The sequence below is a fragment of the Chrysochloris asiatica genome, unplaced genomic scaffold (genome assembly GCF_000296735.1).
Source record: "Chrysochloris asiatica unplaced genomic scaffold, ChrAsi1.0 scaffold00052, whole genome shotgun sequence".
Lineage (NCBI taxonomy): Eukaryota > Metazoa > Chordata > Mammalia > Afrosoricida > Chrysochloridae > Chrysochloris > Chrysochloris asiatica.
In genome coordinates, this window is record NW_006408570.1 from 13,378,060 (window position 1) to 13,388,016 (window position 9,957).

Here is a 9,957-nt window from a genome sequence, read left to right on the forward strand (position 1 = left end):
AACAGCCTACTGACAAAGATCTGGGTAGTGCCCACTAATGTATCTTGATAACCTTAAATCAGACCAAAGACGGGGCCAAAATATTAAGGATATTGTACGAGTATCTGCCAACGTTCCTGAAGGGTCTTACCTCCACTTACAATGTATCCTTTTATATATCTACCTCCAACTCTGTGATTTTCTTATTAATAGTAAAGAACAAAGTTGAACTTCAATAACATCTTTTTTTTTTAAGTTTTTATTGTGAATTATGTGATAGTTTACATGGGAGAACAGCAGCTTTACATTCATCATTACCATGGTTACAGCCCCCTCCAGCCATCATCAAACCAACCAAAGAGTACATCCCTCAAGCCTGCCCCCTGGCCGTCAGCACACAGCCCTTCTCCCTTTCTGGGTCTTACAGTCCCCAGGCGCTCCATCTCTTCATGTCCCTCTCTCCATCTGTGGCTTCACTGCTTCTCTAGATAGGGTCCCGCACTCTCCTTTTCTACCTTGATGATCCCAGGGTCCACTGCTCCTGGACTGCAAAGTCAACCACTACCCTCCTTTTGTTACAAAACATCTACCTTTATATTTCCAACCCTCACAGTTAGTCCCCATAGCAATTCTTCACTGTTATACCACAAGAGTCTTATCCCCATCTCCTTTCACCAGCCCCATCCAGACAGGTTGGAAACTACTCAGAGGTGATTTCCCCCTCACCCTCTGGAGCTAGGCTCTCCCTCTTGAAAACTTGTAAGCCAGTCACTTCTTGCCTTTGTAGCCCCCTATTTTGGGTAGCCAATGTCCAAGTTGCCCATCCCTGTCAACTCTGTGTACCTAGGGGGTGGGAATAAAAACATTTTTTTATGTTTGTAACTTCTTATGAGTTGTGCCAATTTTCCCTTTTATGAGCTATATGAGGAGAAAGTTCTATACATTTAAAAGAAATTTATTGTTGTTGTTGTTGTTGAGAATTCTATAGGTTTTGAGGCAGTAACCAGGTTTGTTACTTATCAGGATTGAAATTTCCAATTCCTCACTTTAACTCCAAAACTCTTAAGAGAAAAACAGACATAGCATATGTATTTGTTTGATTGTAAGTGTCAGAAACCTGTCACATCTTTAGAGAAAAAGAGGACTTATTGGCTTACAGGATCCAAGAAAAGCTTGGGCCACTGAATTGTGGGAAAGACAGGAATGTCTTTGGCCTCCACACAGCCGGAATGTTCTCTCCATCTTTTGGCTCTTCCTCTTTCTGCATATTTGTGTAATTTCTTCTCATGACAGGAAACATGGCCACCAGCAGTTATAGCCAAAAGTTCACTGAATGCCAAGTTAAAAATCATGGGCAGGAATTCATCGGATCAGTATGGGTCAGCTCTTCATCCTGAATCCATCAGCAGGGGTCAGGGAGGTGGGGTCATGTAGAAATGTGACAGCACATGGGTTTTGCCATATGACAGTGAATAGGGGAGGTTGGTATTTTCCAGGATAAGAGAAGGTTGCTGGGAAGAAAATTCCCCACAATGTGTGCCTACTACATAATGCCAACCTAAACTCCCTGCCTTTGAGTTGATTCCAACTTATAGTGACCCTTTAGAACAGAGTAGAACCTAGCCTATAGGATTTCCAAGATGGTAAATCTCTATGGAAGCCGACTTCCACATTGTTCTCCCCTTGAGCTGTTTGGTGGATTAGAATCTCCAACCATTCAGTTAGTAGCAGTGCTTAGAACTTGCATTCCTAGGGCTCTTCAGCTGGTGGTGGTGGTGCGCCGTGGAGTTGGTCCCGCCTCAGAGCGACCCTGTACAGGGTTTCTGAGGCTGTAAATCTTTACAGGAGAGAAAGCCTCATCTGTCTCCTGTGGAACAGCTGAAGATTAGCTGTTTTTAAGATTAGCTGTTTTTAAGATTAGCTGACTTTAAGATTAGCAGCCCTACTTGTTACGCTACCAGAGTGCTTTTCAAATGTTTTGACAGAAACTCAAAATAAGAAAACATTTTACACTTGAGATACACAAATGTTGTTGTTAAGTACCATTGAGTCAGTTTCAACCTGTAGCAACCCTGTATAGGGTTTCCAAGGAGTGACTGTTGAACTTGAACCATTGATCTTGTGGTTCAAACCACCCTTGCATTCCAGCGCATTAGCCCACAGCATCACACCAGGATACACATATGTTGTTGTTGTTGTTAAGTGCCGTCGAGTCTGTTCCAACCCATAGCAACCCTGTATAGGGTTTCCAAGGAGTGACTGGTGAACTTGAACCACTGACCTTGCCGTTCAAATGGCTTTGCAGTCTGGTGCATTAACCCACAGTGCCTCACCAGGACTCCAGGATACACATATACTTGCATTTAATTGGGAAAAAAAAAACCTTAGGCTATAATATTCATTCTTACTGTATTCAAAGTTTGGCTCTGTGTAAGTATTGGACTGCTAACTGCAAGATTTGTGGTTCAAACCCACCAGCTGCTCCTTGAAAACATTATATAGGGTCTCTATGAGTTAGAATTGGCTGAACAGCACTTAAGAACAACAACAACAAATATGCAAAGTAAATTTTCTGTTGTACTCAATTCTAGTTCATTAAAAAAAAAAATGCTGAGCATAACCCACCTAATTGATTTCATGACTCATTAACTGTGCTTGACATTAAAAGTAGCAGGTCAAGTATCAATGCTAACCCCTCTGTACACACTGTAGATAGGGATGGGCAACTTAGACTTTGGCTACCTAAAATGAGGGGGTGATAAAGACCCGAAGTGACTGGCTTACAAAGTTTCAAGAGGGAGTTTAGTTTAAGAGTGTGGGGGATGAAGAAAGAGTCTCCGTTGAATAGTTTTCATCTTGTCTACATGGGTCTGGTGAAAAGAGATGGGGATAAGATTCGTATGATTAAATAGTGAATAATTATTTTCATGACTAATTGCGACTGTAACAATTGCAAAGGTAGAAGTTTTGTAACAAAAACAGGGGAGTTGGCTAATTTTACTGTCCAGAAACAGAGGACCCTAGGACCATCAAGGGAGAAGAGCACAAGCAGAATTCAGAACCTTATCCACAGAAGCAACAACAGGAAGAGATGGAGGCAGAGATGGGGACATGGAGAGGGGGAGCAGCTAAGAACTCTAGATTCATGGGAAGAGAGGGACTAAGAGCGGTGGCCAGGAGGCAGAGTTGCAGAATGTGCCCTTTGGAGGTATAAATCATTACATATGCCTGAGTGTTGTTGTTTTTTTTAAACCTGAAGTGAATAGAGAGAAACACTCTTAACTGATGGTACATGGAGGGAATTATAATCATTGTAATGAAACAAGGTATATGATTTGTTATAAAACTGATGATTTGCCCTGTAAACTCTTACTCAGTCCACAATAAAAACCTTAAAAAAAAAAAAAAGAAGAAGATGGAAGGAATGCACAGAATCACTGTATAAAAAAAAAAAAAAAAAAAAAGTAGCAGGTAGGTAAGTTTATGTGTCAATAGATATTTGATTCTGAATATACACTAAGTCTTTGTAGCTAGTGGCCAGGATCTCATGCTGTTATTGTTAAGTACTGTTCAGTGGATTGGAGGCTATAAAGCTTTACCAAAACAGAAAGTCTCATCTGTATTCCAGCAGTGGCTGGTGGTCCTGAGCCATCTACCTGTGATTAGCAGGCCATTGCTTATCCTACAGAGCCACCATGCTCCAAGGGTCTCATAGGGTAACAAATATATGACACGTATGTCATTACGCCCCTTTCCAGTGCTCACGGTGGGTATGATAGCACCTTTCCTATTGAGGAGTATTCTGGATTCCCTCCTAACTCTTTTGACAAGTACAGCTTAGTAAAACAAGTGCTGTGTGCCATCAGCTGCATGCCTCTTTGGTTTTGTGCTTACCCTTTGCTGAAAAAGACAAAAATTCCATGGACCTAGAAAATTTCCCAAAGTGCTTTCAGTTCTCTTAAAACTAAATATAAACAGCTTTCTTTAAAAGCTTTATTGTGGAAGTTTGAAGGGCAGCTTTCCTCCTCGCTGTAATTCTATAAAAGAGATGGATGGATATCACCTGTCCTGCAGGTCTCTTATTTTTCATCTTCTCCTGAAACATTTGAAACTCTATGCCCCTATCACTTTCATTGAGAGATTCACATGGAAACTAAACAGCAGTACAGAATAGCTACTGAATGAGACGTATGAAAATGCAGAGAAGAGTGGGAAAGTTTATTGCTGCAAACAGTCAAACCCCTTAGAGATCCTCAATAACTGATAAGCACATAGTGCCATGGCTCTAACTGAAATGAAAAGCAATAAGGCGTTTAGAAGAATATATTGGCGCTCATAGAGTTGGATATAGGGAAAGAGTTCATAAACAGGTCACAAAAAGCACTGACCATAAAAGAAAAAAGACTGATAATTGTTTTAGTCATACGTTTCCCCCTCAGTTAATTTTCCCTTAAATTTTCTGTATTTTCTTTTTCACAATATACACAGCAAAATGTACAATTTAGTGATTCCATTCTTCATGCTCTGCAACCATTCTCACCCTCCTTTTCTGAGTTGCTCCTCTCTCATTAACATCAACTCACTGCCCCTTAAGGTTCCTATCTAATCTTTGAATTGCTTTAGTCATTGATCCCATATTGTTGTTGTTAAGTGCTGTCTAGTTGATTCTGACTCATAGGGACCCTGTATAGGTTTCTGAGGAGCAGCTCGTGACCTTGAACCGCCGACCTTGCAGTTCAAACAGCTTTGCAGTCTGGTGCATTAACCCACAGCACCACACCAGGATCAGGACTTAAAACAGCATAATGCTCAAAGCAGACCTTTGCTACAACTTAAGCTTGGTTGTCTTTAAGATGACTTCTGGGTATATTTTTCATTTCATGTTTAAGGATTATTTTAGGACAATCATTTCAGGGCCTCATCCACCTTCCGTGGCTCCAAAAAGTCTAGAGTCCATGAGTATTTGAAATTATATTTGGCATTCTTCCCTTTTTGATGAGGATTCTTGTATGGAATCTTTAACTATAATGTTTACTAATGGAAGCTGGGCATCATCCTTTTTTTCTGGTCTCATGGCAAAGGGGGCAGTTTTTAACGGAGGCAATTAGTCACACATTCAATGCCCGCCTTCTATTTCTGACTCTCCTTTTTCTCTATTGCCCCAGGAGAATAAAAACTAATTTTTGTGTCTCGGATGTCTGCTTACAAGCTTTTAAGACCCCAGGCACTATCAGCAAACTAGAATGTAGAACAGAAGCCCTTAATACATTGTTCGGCCAGTTTCCTGGGAGGTGTCCCATGAAACCATGTCCCTAAAACTACATAAGCATCTCAGCAGTCCTCTTGTGTTGTTGCTGCGGTTATGGTAAATAGATCGATCACACAACATTTTACAGGTATGTAGTGGTTACGAATCGGGCTGCGAACCTGAAGGTCAGCAGTTCGAAACTACCAGCAGCTCCGTGGGAGAAAGATGAGGCTTTCTACTCCCGTAAAGATTTACACCCTCGGAAACTCTATACAGGGTCGCTATGGGTCGGAACCGACTCGATGGCACATAACAACAACAACAACCCTACCCTTAATCATGCTGTTTTCTCATCACCGTTAACTCTCTCCTTCACCCACTTCTGCCCTGTTGTTGTTGTTGTTGTGAAGTGCCCTCGAGTTGATACCAACCTATAACGATCCTGTATAGGGTTTCCCAGGAGAGACTGGTGAGCTTGAACCACCAACCTTACAGTTCAAAGAGACTTTGCAGTCCAGCGCATTAATCTACAGTGCCGCCACTGATAAACTTTGGTCTCTGTTTATTTGCCTTTTCTTGACTTTTTATGTAAGTCAGGTCATAAGATATCTGTTCCTTTGTGATTGGTTTATTTCATTCAGCATAATGTCTGTAAGTTCCATCCATACTGTAAGTATCAAGACTTCATTTCTCCTACTGGCTGAGTAGTATTCCATTGTATGTATGTAGCACACTTTGTTTATCCATTCATCTGTTGATAGGCATTTAGGTTGTTTCTTTCTTGTGGCTATTGTGAATAGTGCTGGAATAGGACAGGTCTCTTTTTGAGCTTGTTTTCAACTCTTTTGGATATGTACCTAGGAGTAGAATTGCTGGGTAGTATGGTAATTCTTGGGGTCCTGGTGTGACTCTGTAGGATAAGCACTGGACTACAAACCACAAGGTTGTTGATTCAAACCCATCAGTAATTCGTTGGAAACTCTATACCTGGTCGCAGGCACTTAACTACAACATGATGAGTCTATCTTTAGTTTTTTGAGGAACCTCCATACTGTTTTCTATAATGGCTGTACCATTTTGCATTCCCATCAGCAGCGGGTAAGGATTCCAATTTCCCCACCAACTCTGGTTATTTTCTGTTTTTGTTTTTTTAATTTTAGTCATCCTAGTGGACACTCAGAGGAACTCTGGTAGCGTAGTGGTTACGAATCGGGCTGTGAGCCGCAAGGTCAGCAGTTCGAAACTACCAGCGGCTCCGCGGGAGAAAGATGAGGCGGTCTGCTCCCGTAAAGATTTACAGCCTTGGAAACCCTGTACAGGGTCGCTATGAGTCGGAACCGACTCCACGGCACACAACAACAACAACAACAGTGGACACTCAGTGGTATCTCATTGTAGTTAAGATTCGTATCTCTTCTATGGCTAATGGTGCTGAGCATCTTTTCATGTATTTGCTGGCCATTTGAATGTCCTCTATGGCAAAATGTCTGTTCAAGTCCTTTGCCCATTCTATGATTGAATTATTTGTCAGTTTATTATAAATTATCACAAATTTATATATTTTTTTGGTTGTTAATTCTTAACAGATATGTATATATGGTTTCTAAAGATATTTTCCCAGTTGATAGATTGCCTTTTCACCTTTTGGTAGTCTTGATGATCAAATTTTAAAAATTTTTATGAGATCCCATTATTTTCGTTTGTTGTTTGTGTATTTGTTACCATGTTAAAGAATCCATTGTTGGACGTTGGCATGACAGCATTGCTCCTGTTTGTTAGTTTAAGAACTTTATGGTTTTAGTGTGCATATTGAGGACCTTAATCCATCTGAATTTGTTTTTTGTATGGTATGAGGTATGAATCCTGTTTCATTTTTTCTGCTTGTGAAAATCCAGTTTTCTTGGGGAACTGATAAATTTGACTACCATTGATTAACTTCCCTTTATTAAAAGACAGATTGGGGAAAGTAGATTGTAAAGAGTACTTAGACTACATTTAAAGACTAAGGTCTGATGTTTAGAATATCCACAGAACAGCTGGTCAGAGTGTAAATTTGTACCTTCATGTCAAGAAAAAAATTGGTGTTAGCTAGTAAAGAACACTGTGACCCAGCAATTTCACAACTAGGTTTATACCGAGACCAACAGTTCTTCAGACTTTTTGATCTTGTAGCTATTGTTGTTGTTAAGTGCCATCAAGTTGGGTTCTGACTCATAGTGAACCCTGAATAATGTTTCCAAGGACCTTACGGTTAGCAGTCCAGTGCTTATCCTACAGCGACCCATACTTTAAAAAAAATTATTAAGAACCTCCAAGAACTTTGTTTATGTGTGTTATATCCATATTTACTACCCCCCACCTGCCTGTTGGGTGTCCTGGTGTGTCATTGTGGGATAAAGCACTGGACTGCAAAGTCATTTTGAACCACAAGGTTGGCAGTTCAGAATCACCAGCAGCTCCTTGGAAACAGGGTCATTAAGAGTCAACTGAATCGACAATACTTAACAACAGCCTATCTCTGTGAAGTCTTCCTGTGGCACTATAAGGTAAGTACTGGGCCTCAAAGTCAGTTTGAACCTCAGAAACCCTATACAGGGTTGCCATGAGTCAGAACCCTACCTATATAGGGTCCCTTTGAGTTGGCGTGTAACAAAAGCAACAATCTCTATCTGTTTTGACCATGTTATTGTTGTTATTAAGTGCCATTGAGTTGGTTTTGACTCATAGTGACCCTGTATGGGGTTTTCAAGGAGGGACTGTTGAGCTTGAACCGCTCACCTGGAGGTTCAAACTGACTGCAGTCCAGTGAATTAACCCACAGTGCCACACCAGGACTCTGTATTTACCATACTATCAAATAAACTGTGAAATTAGAAAATATTTATTAATTTAAAAACAATTTCATGTTATGATAAGTTAACTTTTTAAAAATAAAAAATGAAAAATTTCCAACCAAAATATAAGTAATTAGTAAAAAGAGTGGCATTGTCTTACATTTTGGCAAATCTCTCTAATGTCTGTCTTAAGTGAGCCAGCAGTGTTGCCATATCTGCTTTTACATTCAGTGTGTTGAAATACAATGTGTTGGTTTTGAAGTATATGAAGAAAATTTTACCTCATGCAGATAGGTGGTTGGCAAAAAGACTAGTACTTCAATAACCTTTTCAGATAATTGTATTTTCTTTGAAACCACACCTAAACTTGATAAATGGTAGTTCTTTAAAGGTTGGTTGCAATGTGAAATTTGAAACCATATCAGTGAACTTTAGTACTATGTTAACATTAAAATCTGTTGATTTGTCTTAACCTCTGAAAAGTCTTTTTACTCATACTGATTTACAACAGACATTGATCATTGGGAAAATACTGGATCATGAGTCATGCAGATCTTTGAACAGATCTTTTGACACATTTAATTGTGTTGTTTTTAAGTGTTATCAAGTCTGTTCTGATTCATACCCTATACTCTGTATAGGGTTTCCAATGAGCAGCTGGTGGGTTTGAACTGCCAACCTTGTGGTTCACACACAGCCCAGCACTGATCCTACAGTGCCACACCACTATTAAAATATCATATTATTTAATTTTACTACGAGTTTCATCAGGAACGTCTAAATAATTGGATGTTGTCAAATACTTAGTGGATACAAGTTGTCAAAATTTGTAATTTTCACTTGAAAGTCTGAATTTAGTCCCTGATAACCCAAAAACCATATACAGGGTTGCTATGAGTCGGAACAGACTTGATGGCACTGAACAACAACAAGAAGCCCCAAACTGCCAGTTTTTTTCCTCGTAAGTGTCAGGCTCACTTGTCTGATACTCAAGTCTGAATAGCTTGACTGCCAGTTTAAGGTGGAGTCCTGATGTGGCGCTGTGGGTTAATGCGTCAGACTGCAAACCCGTTTGAACTGCAAGGTCGGCGGTTCAAGCTCACCAGCTGCTCCTTGGAAACCCTATACAGGGTCGCTATGGGTCGGAATCGACTCAGTGGTACTTGACAATTTCAGCTCAGACACAGTTGCCCAAGTGCTTCTCCTGCAGGAAGCCTTTGTACCTTGGTGCACTGTGGGGTATTTGATCACACAGAATGTCACAAAGATGCGTGTGCAAGAGTGAAGATTTAATAACATTAATTATTTTTATTGCTTCACCCAAAACATTTTCAGGTGAAGTTGGCATGTTTTCTTTAGTGTGTGGAGCTGAGCTTGTGTTACAAGTCTGGTTTGGCGCTTTTGCCTTTATTCTTGCTCAAGGTCCAGCAATAAAACAACCATCCCAGTATCAAGTGGGAAAGGAAATGACACCTTAGAATTACTATGAAAATAGTTTTGACTTTATCAATTCCCTATAGGGGTCTGGAATACCCAGAATTGGGACTTAAACTTGCAGAGTTGTTGGCAGGCTTCTGTGCACCAGGATCCATGTGGTGGTTTATTGTTGTTGTTAAGTACCATGGAGTTGGTTCTGACTCATAGTGACCCTGTACAGGGTTTCTGAGGCTGTAAATCTTTATGGGAGCAGAAAGCCTCATTCTTCTCCTGCCGAATGGCTGATAGTTTTGAACTGCTGACCTTGAGGTTAGCAGCCCGATTCGTAACCACTACGCTACCAGAGCTCATTCATGTGGTGGTGGTTGTTGTTGTTGTTGTTGTTGTTAAGTGCCGTTGAGTCGGTTCCGACCCATAGCGACCCTGTACAGGGTTTCCGAGGGTGTAAATCTTTACGGG